Source organism: Lynx rufus, unplaced genomic scaffold, assembly GCF_022079265.1.
Source record: "Lynx rufus isolate CCGP_SWC_20201006 ecotype Redwood Valley unplaced genomic scaffold, mLynRuf1.p SCAF_12, whole genome shotgun sequence".
Classification (NCBI taxonomy): Eukaryota; Metazoa; Chordata; class Mammalia; order Carnivora; family Felidae; genus Lynx; species Lynx rufus.
The window spans coordinates 31,669,297-31,689,246 of record NW_025814826.1 but is presented as its reverse complement, the minus strand read 5'-3'; the positions used below and the strand labels follow the sequence as shown (position 1 = coordinate 31,689,246).

General features: G+C 39.7%; 1 pseudogene; it reads right to left on the bottom strand.

Annotated features, from left to right (window-relative positions):
- Positions 1–635: 635 nt before the first annotated feature.
- Positions 636–764, bottom strand: LOC124507955 (uncharacterized; annotated as a pseudogene).
- Between the last annotated feature and the right edge of the window lie 19,186 nt (positions 765–19,950).

Below are 19,950 nucleotides of genomic sequence, written 5' to 3'. Positions count from 1 at the left end.
TCAGACCTGATTGGGACCCAATTAGCCATTGTTGGAGCAGACATATTATTAGCAAATCCTTTAAAGTTATATAGTTGCATTTCTGAATATGGATTTGTGACTTGGGTTCAGAACTAAAGAAGAATCTTAAAATCCTAGAGTTTGGAGGAATTATAGATGTCTTCTACTTCAACTAAAGCCCATTAGGATTCTCTCAATACAAATAAAATCAGGCTCTGCTTAAATCCTTCTGTTAATAGAGGCCTCACTTCCTCACCAAGAAGCCATTTCTATGTTTTAATAGTTCTGATTGGGAGAAAGCCATAATCTCTGTTGTGCTGAGATCTGCTTCCAGTAATTTCTAGATATTGGTCTTAGTTTGACCCTCTAAAATAACAAAATGCTTGCTCACTTATTCTTCCGTGGTGGCTCTATAAGCCTGTAAGTATTAGATGATGATATTTCATCAGTATAAAAAAATTGCTTAGATACACAAATGTATTATATATAAAATACCTGGGAGAGAGAACTATAAATAAAACTCTATAAAATATGTTATGTGTATCCATGTGTATATGCGTGCGTGCGTGTGTGTGTGTGTGTGTGTGTGTGTGTAGAGACAGAGAGAGAGAGAGAGAGAGAAAGAGAGGAAGAGAGAGATATGAGTTACAGCAAAAATAATATTGAAAAAGAAGAATAATTCCAATTACATTTTCAATTTCGATTAGCAATAATCGCGCCTCGGATAAACCTCATTGGCTCCGAAACTGCCACTGCGCAAAGCTACGTTTTCAATTTCGGATAAGCTTAGAGGCTAGGAAGGACCAAATAATGACTTTAAGTTGTTTAGCAGGACTACTACAAAACGTTCTGAAAAAGAATCATTTCCGCTCAAAGCAATTAGAATACTTGCATAATCTAACTGCATTTGGTGCCTGAATAAAGTCTTTCCAGAGTAAGAAATACCATAACCACAAATCCTATGTTTACCAAGAATGCCAAATGTATTCAGTAATTATTTAAGCATTTTAAAGAAGACTTTATAGGGAGAAATACTAAAATGAAAAATAAGGCAAGAGGAATGGCCTAGAATTTAAATTTTTCTATCAATTCATATTTGGTTTACGAATTGATGATTATAGCAATGCTAGTATACGGATTTTAAGTAGCATGGAGAATTTAACACTATCATTAATTATGCAATTGTTTGGCCTCCACCTTTGTTCCTCAGGAAAACCAGAAATCGTCATAACAATATGTGTCATAAATACACGCACACAATTTGCTCACTATTTAAACTGTAAGGGACCTTTAGATTCCTTAGTTAAACTTCTTTTAAAAAAATGTCACAATTTCTCTGGCATCAATTGTCCTCTGCCTTCACTTAAGCTGGAAAAGACAATCTTAAAAAGATAAGCTAAGGGACGCCTGGGTGGTTCAGTCGCTTAAGCGTCCAACTCTTGATTTTGGCTCAGGTCTTGATCTCACGGTTTGTGGAATTGAGCCCTGACTCGGGCTCCACACTGAGCATGGATCCTACTAGGGATTCTCTCTCTTCCTCTCTCTCTTTGCCCCTCCCTTGTCTCAAAATAAATAAAATAAGCATTTTTTTTTAAAAAAAAGATGGTTTAAGAGTCGAGTTAGAACAGTACTAAGGGACTTAGTACTTTAGAAGGTATTTAAAGTACTTTAAGATAGGCCAGGCAAAGAAACACTAGCATCACTCATAAACCAATCATTTTTTTAAGTATCCACCCTAAAGGTACAATGTTGAAAGAACAGTGGCCTAGGATGTAGGAGACCCTCTTTCTAGAATTTAATCTGCTACAAAATAACTGTATAAACTTGGATTTTTGTCTTCTCACTGTAAAAAGAAGAGAGAAGAGAGTAAATCAAGTTTCAAGGATGTATATTATTAATTTCACATCTTTTTTTTAATATTTTTTTAAAGTTTTTATTTATTTTTGAGACAGAGAGAGACAGAGCATGAGTAGGGGAGGGGCAGAGAGAGAGAGGGAGACACAGAATCTGAAGCAAGCTCCAGGCTCTGAGCTGTCAGCACAGAGCCTGATGCGGGGCTTGAACTCACAGACTGTAAGATCATGACCTGAGCTGAAGTCGGATGCTTAACCGACTGAGCCACCCAGGCGCCCCATTAATTTCACGTCTTTAACAACCTAGAAAGAAAGCTGCCATTGCCAAAAACAACAACAAACCCCAACTGTACCTTTTAATCATTTGTTATCTAATGTAAGGATGAAATATAATGGTTGAAAATTAAAATTCATGCCAGTGATTGTTTTCAGACTCAGACTCCTGAACAAATTTTATAATAACCTTCATTCTTCCTGCCCAGCCCCCCTTCTGCCCAGCAAGATCTTGCCGAAGGGGGTTTTGTAAATAGATGGAAGGGTTCCCGGAGTTAAGGAAACTGCAAGTGAGCAATTTTCAGTGATGGGAAGGTGGGGGAGGTGATATTCACACATGAGATCCACAATAACAGCTCACACACACAGAAGTCAGTTTTAAATATTCACTAAGTGCAAAATTTCAGATATATCTACTTTTATTATTATTTACGTATATAAGGTTCAGATCAAACCATTCCAGTCAAATAAGACTTTTTCTACCCTTTCTTTTTCCTCTCTTCCCCAACTCTAGAGCAGCCAGAGTAGCTTGGGGCGGGGGTGGGGGGGGGGCAGACTGGAAGATAGCTGAGAAGTCTCCACCCTTCCCTGACAGAGGGTTTTCAGTCTGAGGGACAGGAGGAAGCTGCTTTCTGCCTGCATAAAAAGACCCCTCTTTAAACCTACCGGTCACACGTGTACTGACTTAGGCCTGTGAAAATGTACAAGAGGGACTCTCATTTGCCCATACTTCCTCTTCCTTCCTTAACCCACTCTTGCTTTCCTTCTTTTTCACTGCCTACCAAGGATTTCTAGTGTTTCTTGAAAAAATCCCCAGGGTCTATGCCAAATGTATCATCTAAATCAACCAAGTCAATGGATGCCGTGGAGAGCAAATGGCAAGAAGACAGCGTGAGTAGATTTGAACGTGAATACCTCACTTTTAGGTTACTGGGTGTGTTTATTTTTTTTTACTATCAACAGACACTTGATATCAGCACCATTCTACACATGACTCCATGGGCCAAAGAAAAGGTAATGAAGAACACTGATGCCGTTTTGGAAATTAGTGACCATTCATGTAATAAAAAAGAGAAAAAAAGGAAAGAAAATCAAAAGGTTGATAATGGACTTTGTGGTTAAAGAAACTGTGGGGGAGAAAAGAACTTTGGGTACTGGAAATACGATAGAGATTAAGCCTCTCTTAATCTTCCATTCATTATTGACAGATTACATCTCCATTTCTTCTTCAACCATTTAAGGTGTATGAGGCAAAGAGGGGAGGTTCTCTTTGAAGGCTACAGGTTGAACTTGCTTGTTCAGTTTCTCCTTAACATCAGCAAGACGAAAAATTATAGATACATGTACATTACTTACAAATAAATTAAGAATGCCATTCTCTTTTCTACTCCACACCATCTCCAAAGTCTCACTGAACTTTTCAAAGACAAGTTATAGACATTTAATTTTGCAAATTTATTTCTGGAATTGTTCCTGGACCCAGGATTATTTAAGGTAAATGATCATATCTCACAGGTTTTCTCTTAACTGAGTAAAAAGTAGGAATAGTTCATAAGAATTTCTGAAATAAGAGTGTTAGGATTTATAAGGAACTTTAATAAAAGGTTTTGACCTACTTAAAAAAAATGGGTCAGAAGTTTCAGGCACCTGTTGTCTGTTTAATTAAAGCTACCTTCTAGAGTGATGTATAGCAAAAGGTCTGATATCTTTCATCCAAACACTATGATAAGCATTAGATACATTAGGAAGACCTCAGTGTTCATTTTAGCACAGTGTCCAGGCTTAATGTCTCATCCTCTCAATGGCTTACTTTGACATTGCTCTTTTCAGGCCAGTGAATCAACAATGATTTATTAACATGATTTTTAAGTGGTTATTCATACATGAAATCATCACGCTGGTATGCTGCCATATGTTATTAAATTATCTATGTTCATAGCATACACTTCCAGTCAGGGTGTGAACAGTTACATTTAGGGAGTAGGTCACAATGACAAGAGACCCCGAAGACAGCTTAGTTACCTGGGGTGGAATATATAAAATCCCTATGCTGCATTTGGACAGAGGTGATGCTTCTGAGCTCCCAACCTTGCTAATAAACATTAAAAATTGAGACTAAAATGTAAAGTGGGAACCCTATTCAGAGCCGGTGAGAATGTAAATTGCTGCAACCACTTTGGAAATCTGTTTGGAATTATCTACTGAAGGTGAACGTTTATACCAAGAGACATGTGTGAAACTGTTAATGGTAGTGATATCTGTAACAACCCACAAATGGAAATAACTCAGATGCTCATGAACAATAGATTGGGATTTTCATTGTGGTGTATTCATACAATGGAACAGCATTCAGTAATGAAAATGAAATTACAGCTACTTGCAACCCTTTGGATGAAATTTCATAAACATAATGTTGAGTGAAAGAATCCACACAGGTTAAAAACCTGAATATTGTACTTAAAAAAAAAAATTCAAAAATAGGTATCCCTAATCTATGGTGTTAAAAGCCATCGTTAAAAAATAAAAAAAAAAAAAAAGGGGGGGTGCCTGCGTGGCTCAGTCCGACTTCAGCTCAGGTCATGATCTCGTGGTCCATGAGTTCAAGCCCCGTGTCAGGCTCTGTGCTGAAGGCTCAGAGCCTGGAGCCTGCTTCAGATTCTGTGTCTCCGTCTCTATCTGCCCCTCCCCCACTCACACTCTGTCTCTATCAAAAAATGAATAAACGTTAAAAAATTAAAAAAAAAAATAAAAGCCAAGACAATGGTTTCTTTTGGGAAGCAGAGAAGGAGGAGCCCTTGGGAAAGGCATGAGGGGGCTTTAGAGCGCTGGCAAAGTTATCTACATAGAAGATGATTACACGGGTGGGTTTGTGCTGTGATATTTTACCAACCTGGACACACAGGACTTGTGCATTTTTCTCTATCTAGTGTTAGGCTTTAATTAGGAATGTTTCATTTTAAAAGGAAAATGGAAGCGTTACTGAAAGAACTTGAAAATATCTTCACTGTCTCAGGGAAAAAACAGTAAATGGTTCAATAAAACTCTTACATATATTATTAATCCTAGCTTACAAAAGAGTTCCTTGTTATTTTAATTAGTTAGGGGATACTTAACTTGGAAGTTTTTACTCTGTCAATTTTCACCTGTCATCTGAGTACAGCTAGAGGTGGTTGGGTTCAGCAATTAAGGAACACAATAACTTTTGATCTTCTACATTACAAGGTCACAGTAACAACCACAAAGGTGAGATGTAACTAAGAAATATTTGCAGGCTCCTTTTAGAGACTACATGGGGTGGGAAAAGTGTGGAATTTGGAGCCAGAGAGAACAGAGTTTGAAATTGAGCTTTGTTGCATACTAGTTGTATGATCTTAAGGAAGTCACTTACTTTCTCTGTGTCCTCATCTTTAAAGGAGAATCATAATATCCATTTCAATGGGAACTGTACTACATGTGCATGTATTTTATTTTATTTTATTTTTTAATTTTTTTTTCAACGTTCATTTATTTTTGGGACAGAGAGAGACAGAGCATGAACGGAGGAGGGGCAGAGAGAGAGGGAGACACAGAATCGGAAACAGGCTCCAGGCTCTGAGCCATCAGCCCAGAGCCTGACGCGGGGCTCGAACTCACGGACCGCGAGATCGTGACCTGGCTGAAGTCGGACGCTTAACCGACTGCGCCACCCAGGCGCCCCCATGTGCATGTATTTTAAAATAACACACGGTTATCTCAAGGTTTCTATTACGTGTTAAAATGAACCAAAAGCACAGTCCTGGCCCCAGCAAATAACTGGCCTATCTCAAAATGTCTGACGCTGGTATTCTCTGTGGCTCCAGATACTTACTTTCTTCAGAATCTAACCAATATGCCCCTAAGACTTACTTGGTACTACAGTATAACTAGTGCCCCCTACAGGAGGACTTGAGACCTGCTTCAATGACTTTCACTTGAACTCTTATAGTGGAATGTCTCCAGGAAAAGCGTAAAGTGGAGAAGAGGGAAGGACACGAGCAATGGAAAGGGTAAAAAGAACATCACTATTTGCATAAATAGGGACAAGGGAAGAAATACGTAACATTTGTATATATTTAAATATATATATATATATATATATATATATATATATATATATATAGTATATAGTATATAATTCCTGCATATTCACAGAATCCCTTGAAAGGAACATGTAGAATGGGAATTTAGTGTATGCTATGTTATAGGGAAACTTTTATATCAACTGGACAACCAGCAGTATGCCACCTAAACATTAAGATCTTGAAGTTTTGGTTTCTGATATGTAAAATGGATATAAATTGGAGCTTTTAAATTCTTCTTTGAAGAGAAATGAATAATTTAATTCTTAATTGTTAAAAAATTTTGTTTGTCTCTCTGTTGTGTTTTTTACATCTTCAAGAAAGTACATCAGTCTGAAACTACTTACGGAGCATTGTGAAATTAATACAGATCACTCGCCCTTCTATGAGCCCAAAAGTATGCTCAAAATAATGTCAGTTGTCTTAGGGGCTTTGAATTCCATTCAAATCACTTTTTATTACAACCACATATCTTTACAGGTAAGAAAGACTTTAAGAGCTTATTCTGGTCCAGCAGCCAGAAAGGCAAGGAATTACTGTCCTAATCTTACCTGTCTCTGAAACTTCCTCCCCCCCAATTTTTTTGACCTAAAAGTATTGATGCTGACATAATTTAATTAAGCATGTGTGAAAGTGCAGTGGTCTAGAATCTGAAATTGATATAATTAAAGTGGAATGCAGAGGGTGTACCTCTGATACCATTTTTTAAATGTCACACTCCATCACTTCTGTTTAATATCAAATCACAAGAGATATTTTTCATCTGTTAATTGCATTTTACATGCCCTTCATCATTGGCCTTGAAGCAATTACATTTGAGAAAAAATGATTGAAGCAAGGAGGAAGGTCCAAATAATCAAGTCCACTAAAGTTGCTTTCATTTAATAGTGTCTCTAGCAGATAAATGGCCATTCATAGTTTCATTCTATGATAGCTATTTTACTCTCAAAAATACTTAAATTAAAAAGCTAAGGGATCTAGAGAAAGATTTTTATCTTCTCAGTATTTGTGAAAATCGAGCACAGAGAAAGCTGCTTATTTCTAATACTGTGTTATGGAAATTATTATTCCTTTTTTAAATGTCTATTTATTTTTGAAAGAGAGAGAGGCGGAGCGTGAGCGGGGGAAGGGCGGAGAGAGAGGGAGACACAAAATCCGAAGCAGGCTCCAGGCTCTGAGCTGTCAGCACAGAGCCTGAAGCGGGGCTCGAACTCGTCAACTGTGAGATCATGACCTGAGCCGAAGTCGGACGCTCAACAGACTGAGCCACCCAGGCGCCCCCCCCCCCCAAATTATTATTCCTTGCTTTGAGTATGCATTATTAGCAAACAGTAACAATGAAACTAATAATTTGTCCTTCATTATCCTCCAACCATGTGTCTCATGAACCACAAAGTATTCCCGGCAACTTGATGCCTCAGGTATTCCCTATGGACTTAATAGTTGACAAGGAGGACCTGAGAATCTGACTTCTAGTCAGTAAGAAACCTAACCCATGGCTTTTTTTGAGTACTGTGTTGATTCATATGAAATTACCGTATTTGTAGTTAAAAATGGTCAAATCCTGGCAATTTCATATAACACAACCAAATAACTAATGGGTTTTGAATATGGGCACTGGGTATACCTGGAAACATCTTTCTCCATTAAACTGATGTGAGTCTATTTTGTTGAATTATTATCTGATCAAGGGCTCTTCTGTTTCCTCTTCTTTGTCTTTTCCCCAGCCACTTAATCCTTTATCATTTGACCGGAGAGCTTCTAGTCTAGCATCCCAATAGTGACTCCTCTCTCCAAAATCACTGAAAAATCAGGAAACTGTAAGATCCAAAAAGCTTTTCCTATCATCTCAGCTTCTCTACAGCCTTGACAATTTGATCCTTTTCTCCTTTAAAAGCATTTCTTCTTTCATGTCCATGTCACTGTATTACTTGTTTCTGGAATTACCTTCCTAAATTTTTCTCTTTTCCATTCATGACCTAAATGAAGGCATTCTATTAGTCTCAACATTTATCTCTTTTCTTGCTTAACAGATTCATACTTTGACCCTAATCCTCTTCACCCTGAGAAACCGAGCTCTTTTTCTGCTTTTTGGCCACCAGAACATACACAGTGCACTCCTATCTGTCACTACACCCACCATGTCTCCTCTCCTCCCACTCGGTAAAAATGTGCCCTTTTTCCTCCACTGTCTGCTTGTGCAATCACCTGCCTTCCAACTATGTCAGGGACATTGATCCCTTAGCTTACCACCTGTCCTATAACCTCCAGCCCTTTCTACGGGCTCTTTCTTCTCAGCATATAAACTTGCTTGATTTTCTCCTATGATATAAAGAAAAAATGTCTTACCTCATGCCACCTGTTAGCTACTGCCCTATATCTTTTTTTTTTTTCATTCACAATCAAACGTAAATACTCTAATTTGTCTTAATCTTTGTCTCTTATAACTTTTATTACCTAATGTCTTTGGTTGGGCACTTCCAGAAGTTGGCTTTGATGAGAATTTGATGGGAGTGGCTTATGTGAGGAACAATCCCAGCTAGGGGGGTGGGGAAGTGAGTTAGAGAAAGAAAAGAGCCAATACAGGATGTGTCAGTGCCTAGGGTACTACTGTGGGGAGAAACTGAGATTTGAATCTCATTGAGGGCATTTGAGAAACTATTAGGACATGTCTGAGAGTTTTCCCTCTTTGAAGGGGGGGGATCCTGGGGAGTTACCAATCAACTCTCATCATGGATCATCGAGGATTGCTCCCAGTGACATTAACTCTCTAGCACTTCTGGCCAGCTCCAAGACAATGCTGGGCTCCTGCTGGCCACAAAGATAGAAGAAAGTGGCAGTGTTTGTAGTAGGAAGCCATCAGCAGGTATGGGAATGGCAAATGCCAAAGGATATGGGAGGAGCACCAAATGTGTCTACTACGTCCACTGTAATTAGCCTCCAGCTTTTACTACCTCATTTTATGACACAGAGCCAATGAGCTCATAATTGTCAAACCTAATAACATTTCTTTTGTCCTCCTCCTTGACCTTTCTGTATGCAACAATTTGGGCTTCAGCCATTATGCCTCTATTTCCCTTTCCTTGGCTTTTAAGAAGTCACTTTTCTGGAAGGCACCTGGGTGGCTCAGTGGGTTAAGTGCAGACTTCAGCTCGGGTTATGATCTCGCGGTCCGTGAGTTTGAGCCCCGCGTGGGGCTCTGTGCTGACAGCCTGGAGCCTGCTTCTGCTTCTGTGCCTCCCCCTCTCTCTCTGCTCCTCCTCTGCTTGTGCGCGCGCTCTCTCTCTCAAAAATAAATTAAAAAATTTAACAAGTTACTCTCTTTGTTTCTTCCACCACTATACCAATTTTGCCTCCTTTTCAGCTGTCTCTTCCCCAGGTGTTGATGCGTCATAGGGCTCTGCTTTGGATTTCTCATTGTACTATTCCTTAGACATCCCTTCTCATTTTATGGCTCCCACAACCACTTACACAACATTGACTTCTGAATCTGCATGTCCAGCTTAGACTCTTCTTCTGAGGTCACAGTCATACATCAGATCGTATCCCGTGCTCCTGCTTCCCGGAGAGTCTGGTCATCTTAGTCTGCATATCAGAAGCACTCAATCCCAGCACTCACAAAACAGGATTATCTTTCCTGAAAGACACATGTTCTTCCTCTTATATTCCTTCTCAGCTAATCAATAACACGGTTGAAAACCTGGGAGTCATTGGAGTCTTTCCCTTTCGCCTTACTCTTCGCATCCAATTAGTGACCAAACGCCGTCAATTTTGCCTTCTTAACGCTCTGCAGTTCACTTGCTCCTGCTCTTTCTTTTCACGCCGTCTCAGTTCCCTTTCCTCATGTTTTGACTCTGACCTCTCCGCATCACTCAGTAACTTTCACCCTGCTGCTAGAATGGTGTTTCCAAAACATGAATCTGATCAGTTGCTTACAGAAAAAATCCAAATACCTGGAAGAGCCTCCATGACTTGGCCCTAGCTGGCCTCTCCAGCCTTATGACTCACCATTTCTTCTCCCCACCCACCTCGCACGCTAATCATTATAATTCCCAAATTGTCCCATAGAATTCCAAATCTCCATGTACTTATTTATTTAACTAACACTTCCTTTTTTTCTTTTTAATTTGAGAGAGAGAGAGAGAGAGCAAGCAGTGGAGGGGGGCCAGAGGGAGAGAGGCAGACTCTTAAGCAGGCCCCACGCGCAGCATGGAGGCTGTTGTGGAACTTGATCCCACAACCCTGGGATCATGATCTGAGCTGGAGCTGAAATCAAGAGTCGGATGCTCAACCAACTGAGCCATCCAGGCGCCCCTTAACTAACACCTCTATACAGTACATATTGTGTATATAATCTAAGAACTTTACAAATATTAAATTATTTAATCCTCATAACGACCCTGTGATGTATGTACTATTATTACCCTCACTTTGCAGATGAAGAAATTGAGGCCCACAAGGTTGAAGTGATTTGGCCAATGTCACACAGCTGGTAAGTGCGGTGCCAGGTTTCAAATCCAGGCAGTCTGGCTTCAGAGTCACTTTTGTACCCCACCCCCACCCCCACCCCCACCCCAATGAGCGGGATTTGCTAATGTCATCTCTGTATCTGGAACATCCTCACCCACTCCCAGCGTCCTTCCCTATCAAATCTTTCTTGATCCTTCACTATTTTGATAGACTCGACCTCCCTCCTCCTTTAAACCCCTCTGCAATAAGTACAAACATACTTACGTTTATTTGTGTATGTGTCTCTTTTTAGTATAAACTCCTTGACAACCTCTCTTTTACTAGTTCCTGTAGTTTTCTCTTACTCTAAATGCTGAATGTTCCAAGATTGAAGCCTTGAGCTCTTTTTCTCTCTATCTTACTCATTCTCTTGGTGATTTCATCTGCTTCAGGCTGCAAACACCACATTTGGACAGGACAGCTGCCACATTTATATCTTCTGCTTACAATTCTGTCCTGAACTCCAGACTCATATATAAAACAGCCTCTTGCATGACTTCACCTGGTCGTCTAATGGGTATCTCACAGTTAACATGCTCAGACAAATTTCCTGCTCTTTCCTTCCTCCCACAGACTTCATCTACGCGTTCTTCATCCTTGCCAATGATAAGCCATGCTTCCAACTGCTCAGGGCAAAAAAATGTCGGAGTGATCTTTTATTCCCCCTTTCCTCTCACACCCCATGATCAATCTATCAAGTCCCACTGGTTCTATTTTCAAAATGCATCCAGAATGCAACCATTCTCCACCTCTGCTGCTCTTAACCTGCTCTAATTCACATCATTTCCTTCCCAAACTCGTCTTCTAACTACCTCTGTTCTTGCCTCGGTAGTAATTTTTCCCAGTGGGAGCCTGAGGGATACTACAGAATATGAGTCAGATCCTGTCACTCCTCTGCCGGGCTCCCTCTGGTAGTGGAAAGCAAAGTCATGTCAGCAGCCCACAAGTCCTTCCTACATGAGCTGTTCCCTGTCACCCCGTGATTTTATCTTTTGCTCTACTTCACTGTGGAAACACTGGCCTTTATGCCATTCTTCCAGGAATGTTCCTACCCCAGGGACTCTGTGCTCATTATTCTTGCTGCTACTCATGTTCTGCCTGGAACATTTGCTTCTCGTACACCCATGCTCCTTTACCCACACTTAGTCTTTGTGCAAACGTGGTTTTCTCAGCAAGGCCATCCCTGATCATCCTATTTAAAAGTAAAAGCCCCTAACTCTAACATTCTCTATCTTGCTTTCAGGACTTCCTTTTCTCCACATCATTGTCTAACAGTATACATTTTACTTCTTTTTTTTTTTTGATGTTTATTTATTATTTTTGAGAGAGAGACAGAGAGAGAGACAGAGAGAGAGAGAGAGAGAACGTGAGCGGGGGAGGGACAGAGAGAGAGAGGGAGACACAGAATCCGAAGCAGGCTCCAGGCTCTGAGCTGTCAGCACAGAGCCCTATGTGGGGCTTGAACTCATGGACCATGAGATCATGACCTGAGCAGAAGTCAGACGCTTAACTGACTGAGCCACCCAGGCACCCCTCTAATTTTTTAATTAATGCTTAAGACCTTATCATCCCTTGTTACCAGTCATTTACATACCCACTGACTTCTATATCTCTGTATCCAAATAATCATCAAACCCTGAGAGTCCACCTAGGCAATATTTCTCCAGTTTTTCTTTCTCTTTCATTCTCACTAATAATGCCCTCATCAGACTTTGACTATTTCTTTATTCTGTCAATCCAATCAGCCATTCAGTTCTCCATTTACCTCTTCATATATAAGCAAATATTTATTTAGTCCCTATTTCTTTAAGTACTTCTAAGTAGTATACAGAATGTGCCATAAAATGGTTTCCTTGATCAGGAAAAAAGTCACTTGGTAGGACAAACTGACACAATATCTTTTGTTTCCATCCTTCAACTATATTAGTAACATTAGTTTGTTTGACTCCATAAGCAAAGCCAAGTCCTGATGAATCCATGCCAGTCAAAACCCATTTAAACCTTTCTGGTGCTAAAAGCAAGGATATAATATCATCTGTTTGTCGTCTGTGTGCTGGTCCCTCCCCCCCCGGGAATATGTTCCATTGAATTTTGTAAACATCGTCTTTCCTCCCGACAAACTGGACAGTTACAATTAACAGTCTGTACTTCTAGCGCTTTGTTAAGAGACATCCTCCAGCTCAGTGCTACATGGCTCAGTCCCTCCTGTGACTACTCATGTCATGTACCCAAAAGACCACTTCTAGGAAATGTACCAAAGCATCTATCTGTTGGTCATGGTTCATCTCTGATCTTAGTATCCACACACATATTAGAAGTTCTGTGAATGTTTAAAGTAATTGAATAGAAATGCGTACAAGGTTTCGAACTCATTTCGAACTGTTTTGGCATTAGAAAGCTGTATATAACAGGGACTAAACAATAACATTTCATTCAAGGATGAGTCAAGAGGCTGTTCTTTCTTTGATTCAACCTATAAAGGGGAAAAATTCCCCTAATCCTCAAGGGTTAGGATTATAACACCAGCTCCCTCTGTTGTTCATTTTAGAAATGACATGGCATTTGAAACTATTTTGAGCAAGCACAAAAATAGAAGACCCCCTCCAAAAGCAAATATTAATTAAACTAGAATAAACCAAAGAAGCCATATTTAAAATTTTAGTTATTTGAGGCTGCCGTAATGAATACTACAGGAAGAAATAAATGAGACACTATTAAGTGGCAATTTCATACAGTGTCTCCTTCCCTGACGATTATTATGATCAACAAATATATACTGTGCTTAGGAAAATCAATGATAATGGAATCTGACATAAACATATAATTTCAGGCTCTTTGAAGATGGTTTTAGTTTATACGAGGATAATCTGGACACATGGTTCTCATGCTTCGGAATACATCAGAAATCCCCTAGAGGGCTTGATAAAACATGGATTGCTGGGTCCAACCCACACCATTTCTGCTCTGGTGGGCTTGTGTTGGAGCTGGGAATTTGCATTTATCATATTCTAAGAAAAAATGCTCTAGACCATGCTACTAAATGTGATCTACAAAACGGCAACATTGCCATCACATAGGAGATTTTAGAGAAAAAAGAATCTCAGCCCCCACCCCCCCCCCCCCCGCACAGACCTAGTGAATCAAAATCTTTCTCAAGTGATTCATATGCACATTAAATTTTGAGAGGCATTGGCTTGGAGCAGGGATGGCAAACTTTTTCGGTAAAGGGCTGGACGGTAAACAGTTAAGTTCTACAGGCCCATAGAGTTCTTTGCCACAACTACACTTATCTCTGCCATCTTAGGACAAAAGCAGCCATAGACTGAGTGTGGCTTTGTGCCAATAAAACTTTACTTATAAAAACAGGCAGTGGGTCAGATATGATCCACTGCTCACGGTTCATTGACCTCTGACTTAGAATGTGTTCACACGCATTTTTTTTTTTAATGTAGTTTCATCTCTCACAGTTTCTGTTTCAGCAGTTCCACGATTAAACCTACTATTTATTAGGTTTTGATTCAGATGGTCCACAAACCACACTTTGAGAAACACTTTCAGCCACCATTTTTCTTTTGCAATATCTGATTATTTTATTAGATATTTATGTTTTTCTTTTAAAAAGCCTGTAGAAAAATAAAAATCCTTAATCTATGATTCTTTTCAACGTTTTTTATTTATTTTTGGGACAGAGAGAGACAGAGCATGAACGGGGGAGGGGCAGAGAGAGAGGGAGACACAGAATCGGAAACAGGCTCCAGGCTCCGAGCCATCAGCCCAGAGCCTGACGCGGGGCTCGAACTCACGGACCGCGAGATCGTGACCCGGGCTGAAGTCGGACGCTTAACCGACTGCGCCACCCAGGCGCCCCAATCTATGATTCTTTTCAACAACACCCTCTATGTTCTTTCAAATGTTTCCCACACTAGGGCTGGGCCGGCACCAATTGTATGTATTTTCCCCCAACAGAGCAAACTGATCACTGTAAGGACACTTGGCTCCTGAAAGAGCCTCTCTGCACATGTTTTCCCATAAAAAAAGAGAGCGAGCCGCACGCACATTTAAGCAGGAAACTCATTACAGAAGAAAATTGGAGGCAGTGAGAAGTGCAATTCCTTCTCCTTTATCGCTTCTCTAATTTTTTCAAACCAAAACTCAACTGCTCTAGCTAAACTCTTCAGGGAATGGTTTTATGATTAAAGCAAGCAAACAAACAAAAAAAGGTATTTGTGCATTTACTTTCTCTCAATCCTGTATCTAGCAGAGAGGAAAACAAAGACAGCTGTGAAGTGAACTTTGTTCTCATTCTCCAAATGGCTAGTGGTTTCTTTCATGAAAGTAGATTTGAATTAACCTTTTTATCCCAAGAATCCTGTCCCTTCTCACCACCTCTCCTTTCCCCAAAAGGCACTAGCTGTAAAATAAGTCTATGAAATTTTCTCCTGCCATTCATCTTGGCTTAAAAGAGTTCTGCTGGGGGCGCCTGGGTGGATGAGTTGGTTAAAAGTCTGACTTCGGTTCAGGTCATGATCTTGCAGTTTGTGAGTTCAAGCCCCACCATCGGGCTCTATGTGGACAGCTCAGAGCCTGGAGCCTGCTTCTGATTCTGTGTCTCCCTCTCTCTCTACCCCTCCCCCGTTTGCACTCTGTCTCTCTCTCTCTCTCAAAAATAAATAAATATTAAAAAAATTTTTTAAAAAGTTCTGCAAAGCAATAAATGGAAAGAAAATTGTTAATAAACGAGATGAAAATTATAAATGTTATGTTTTTAATATATTTTTTCAAAGATATATTTTTCTCAAAGTATGTGAAAAGATGTCTAGATTTTCCTTAGACTTTTTTCCAGCTGCCTTAAAGTGTAGTTTAAATTGTACGTTTCCTGGGAGTTAATTTTTTTTTTTACAATTCTTTCCTAATTATTAAAACAATATGGTTCATTATTAACAATTTTTAAATGCAGGCAAATGCATTTAAAAGAATGCATTTAAAAGAAATCATGCTTAACACCACTACTCAAAGAAAGTCTCTACTAACGTCTGTTTTTATTTTTTTTAATAAAGTTTATTTATTTATTCTGAGAAAAAAGAGAGCGAGCAGAGGAGGGCCAGAGAGAGAAAGGGAGAGAGAGAATCCCAAGCAGTCTCCACACCCTGGGTGGAGCCGGATGTGGGGCTCGATCCCATGAACCTGCGAGCTCATGACCTGAGCCAGAATCAAGAGTCAGATACTTAACCAACTGAGCCACCCAGGTGTCCCTCTAATTTAAAAAAAAAATATATATATATATATATTTTTGATATGAAATTTATGTAACATAAAATTAACCATTTTAAAGTGACCAATTCAGTGGCATTTAGTATATTCACAATGTTGTACAACCACCACCTCTATCTAGTTCCAAAACACTCCATCCCACCTCCACCCTATGGCCCCTGGACTGAGTGAAGCTGGAACCCCCCACGGTGCCCACACTGACCCGCTTTAGCTCGGGGATGCTCCTTGCTCCAGGAGGCAAGAAGGACTAAGGCAGCCTCTGCCCTTTTCCCTGTGACCATGGTGCTCAACTAACAGGGCCACGCAGGACAAGGACAGGCTCTGGCAGTTTTCAGGTCCTCATGATAAAACCTCCTTTAAATCTGTTCAGACCCACGCTGGTTTCCCATCCTGTCCCATGTGGGAGGAAGACCTGGAAGGGTGGTTGATGCTGGCAGCCAGATGCAACCTGGCACGAGAGGGGCTGGGACTGCAATCAGACCCCTGGTTAAGTAGGATGGCCTGTGGACCTTTAGCCGATGGCACTTCCAACTGGGGTCCTCCAACTGGTGCCCGAGGCAGGGTCAGCTTGATGCCAGGTTAAGGAGGTGAGTGAAGTGTGACAAGGACTTTTCTCCTTGAATCATGAATGGGGAGGAAGTGAGCAATGTAGAATTGTCATAATTAATCAGAAATGCATGAAATTAGACTATGCTTATACTGAACTCTTGCTTCAGCGGTACTTTTGGGAAAAAAAGTGCTATTAGTGCTAAGTTTAGCTGCTTTCATAAAGTTCTTTGTTTTGTTTTGTTTTGTTTTTTTATTAAAAAGAAATCTCAATATAGCACCAAATTTTCCCTTAGGAAGGTTTGCCACATTACACTTCCATTAATCTTTATCAGTTTAGAGTATAGACCATTGTATTTCTTTCCTTTAATTTTCACTTCTTTGATTCTCAATGATACTGATACTTTTTCATGAACTTATTGATCATTTATAATTTTTAGTCAGGAACATTTATTTGTAAACATGCCTCAATATGACTGATTTTCTAAATTGGATTTACAAATTGCCAGAAACCAATATGAATACAAGTGAGAACTTTATTATTATTATATATGATTATGTTATAATCATATGTATTAATATATTATTATATTATTATTATTTTATCAGTGGATTACCTCCTATAATATCCTTACTTAACAAACCTTATTAATGTCAAAGCCCCTTCATTTTAATTTTGTGGATAATTAATAAATCAGAATATTTGACAAGAGAGAACCTTTGGTTTGTCTTTTACTGTATATTCTGCCTGGAACTATGATTCCATATGTAAACAATATGACTTCAGCAACTAAACATGAAAAAGTAAACGTCTTTGGTTCTACGTACACCCCATGTCCCTCCTTAAACTGACACTGCAGTCAACTTTACAGAATTTTAAAGCCGGAAAAGAGTCAGAGACCATTTAGCGTACGTCTCTACAATTTTATAGAGGAGGAACCTGTAGCTCAGTCTGGTAATATAGTGTAACAGAGGTCACAGTCAGTCAGGGACAGGATCTAAGATGTCACAGTCCTTCCAGTTGGCTAGTCTTGTATAGCTAGCAAAATAGCATAAGAGCTTAAAGCCTACATTCTCCCTCTGCAGGTCTCAGAGGCTAAAAATGGCCGCCACAATCCAATCAATCATTAGAAGAGTAGTGGGAAACAATACGTACCCTTCGAATTTTGCTAAATGTGTCTTTCTTGCCATACATAGCCTTAAGCTAAGGCAGTACAAATATTTCAGGTATTTCAGGGCAAACACTTCCTCCTTCCAAATCTTTTCACTTATATCAATACAGCAATTGAAGAAAGCAGTATCTGGTAGTAGGTAAGAACCTGAGCCCTAGATTCAGAGTTTCTGAGCCTGACGTCTGGCTCAATCATTCGCCATCTACATACACTTTCATTCGCCATCTACATACACTTTCAAGCCTCATGGTTTCACCTGTAAAATGGAGATAGTAATAGTTATTATATTCACAATGAATAGGATAGTGGTGAAAATAAGAAGAAGTAATGCATGTAAAATAGTTAACATCGACATTAGCATATGACATTGGTGAAGACAAATGGCTGCAAGCACTCTTTGAAATATTAATTAGTTGCAGAATGTGAGCAGTATGCAGCTCATTCACAATCTCCTTGTTAGAGGGGAAAAACTCTGCTCTACCTGGAGTTGTTGACTACTTCAAATTTTGCAAGACATTTTTGTTTTGTACACGAGGCATTTTAAAAACGCAGGTGAGGAGCGCCTGGGTGGCGCAGTCGGTTGAGCGTCCGACTTCAGCCAGGTCACGATCTCGCGGTCCGTGAGTTCGAGCCCCGCGTCGGGCTCTGGGCTGATGGCTCAGAGCCTGGAGCCTGTTTCCGATTCTGTGTCTCCCTCTCTCTCTGCCCCTCCCCCGTTCATGCTCTGTCTCTCTCTGTCCCAAAAATAAATAAACGTTGAAAAAAAAAATTAAAAAAAAAAACAAAACAACGCAGGTGAGTTGGATTTTTCTTTAACAGCATGTGACTTTCTTTAACAACCCTGGACGCGGGATAAAACGCTTATTATAAAGCTATTCAAGACTTAGGGCATGGGAGCAATAGTACTTTAAGAATCTAAAGTATGTTTTTGAAGACTTAGAAAAGAAGTTCAGTGCAATAAGTTTACTAAAAAGTTGATAAAATTTCAGATCATACCAAAAGCCACAATTAACTAAAATAAAAAGATAAACTTTGAAAAGTAATAATGAGTAAGCTTTGGATTATTTGATAGGCAAATTAGTAACGTAGTAAATTATACCAGCACACTGAGAAAAGATAAATTTCTTGTTGATTTGACAGGAAATAACCACCATTGATTAAGATAACATAAGATTCGCAGGGCACCTGGGTGGCTCTGTTGGTTAAGCGTCCCACTTCGGCTCAGGTAATGGTCTCAAAGTTCGTGGGTTCGAGCCCTGCATTGGGTTCTGTACTGACAGCTCAGAGCCTGGAGCCTGCTTTGGATTCTGTGTCTCCCTCTGTCTCTACCCCTCACCCACTCACACTCTGTCTCTCTCTCTCTCTCTCAAAAATAAATAAAAACATTAGAAAAAAAGATAGCATAAGATTCATAACATGCTACTACAAAGCTGTTAATAATAGCTGAATGAGTAATGAGTATTGTCAATGCAAGATGATTTGACTTACCACAGTGCTTGAGTGAAATGGAAATGCCCAGAAGTCTTGCCATTTGTCATATTAAGAAGTAACCAAAGAGTAGGCAGCCAAAAAAAGTAGGAAAATATTAGTGCAAAATTCCATCAAGCCTTTATTAGTTCGAAAACTTGTATTATTTTTGTAGGTTTTGTGATGTTTGGGTATGTTAGATTTTTAGGATGTGTCATTTGTTGTGGGGTTTTTTTTCAGTTGAAATACAGATTTATTTTTGTAGCTAATTCTGCACTTGTAATTTGTATTATTTTTCATAAAGAAGAACTCCCAAATTGTATGTTTCAAGCCCACACAATCTGGATCTGCCCCTGGGTAGGGGAGCTATAAAGAATCAAGACAAGGAAATTGAAGGGATTCAATTCTCAGGGGAGTCTCAGAGGCCAGCTGACCCCTCTTCACAGTTGCCGGCCCCGCTTCTGTGGCCTGTTTGGTCAGTGGAGTACTGTGGACCTTTCAGAGATTCCCCACTTTTCTTCCATATTTGCTACAATTATTAATGCTGTTACAGCATGGCTGTCGGCCAGAACACTGAATTGAGCTTGTAATACGTGTAGAATAGGAACAGTTGCCTGCATAATGATCAGTGCCAAAGAAAAAAATGTTTAGTGGGATTCAAGAGTATACTGCCTCCTTAATGTATGAAAGAGCTTGGGCAGGACAGATAAGGCATTATCAAATAGATGGCAGTGGATCTAAAAATTAACCAGTGGTGACTAC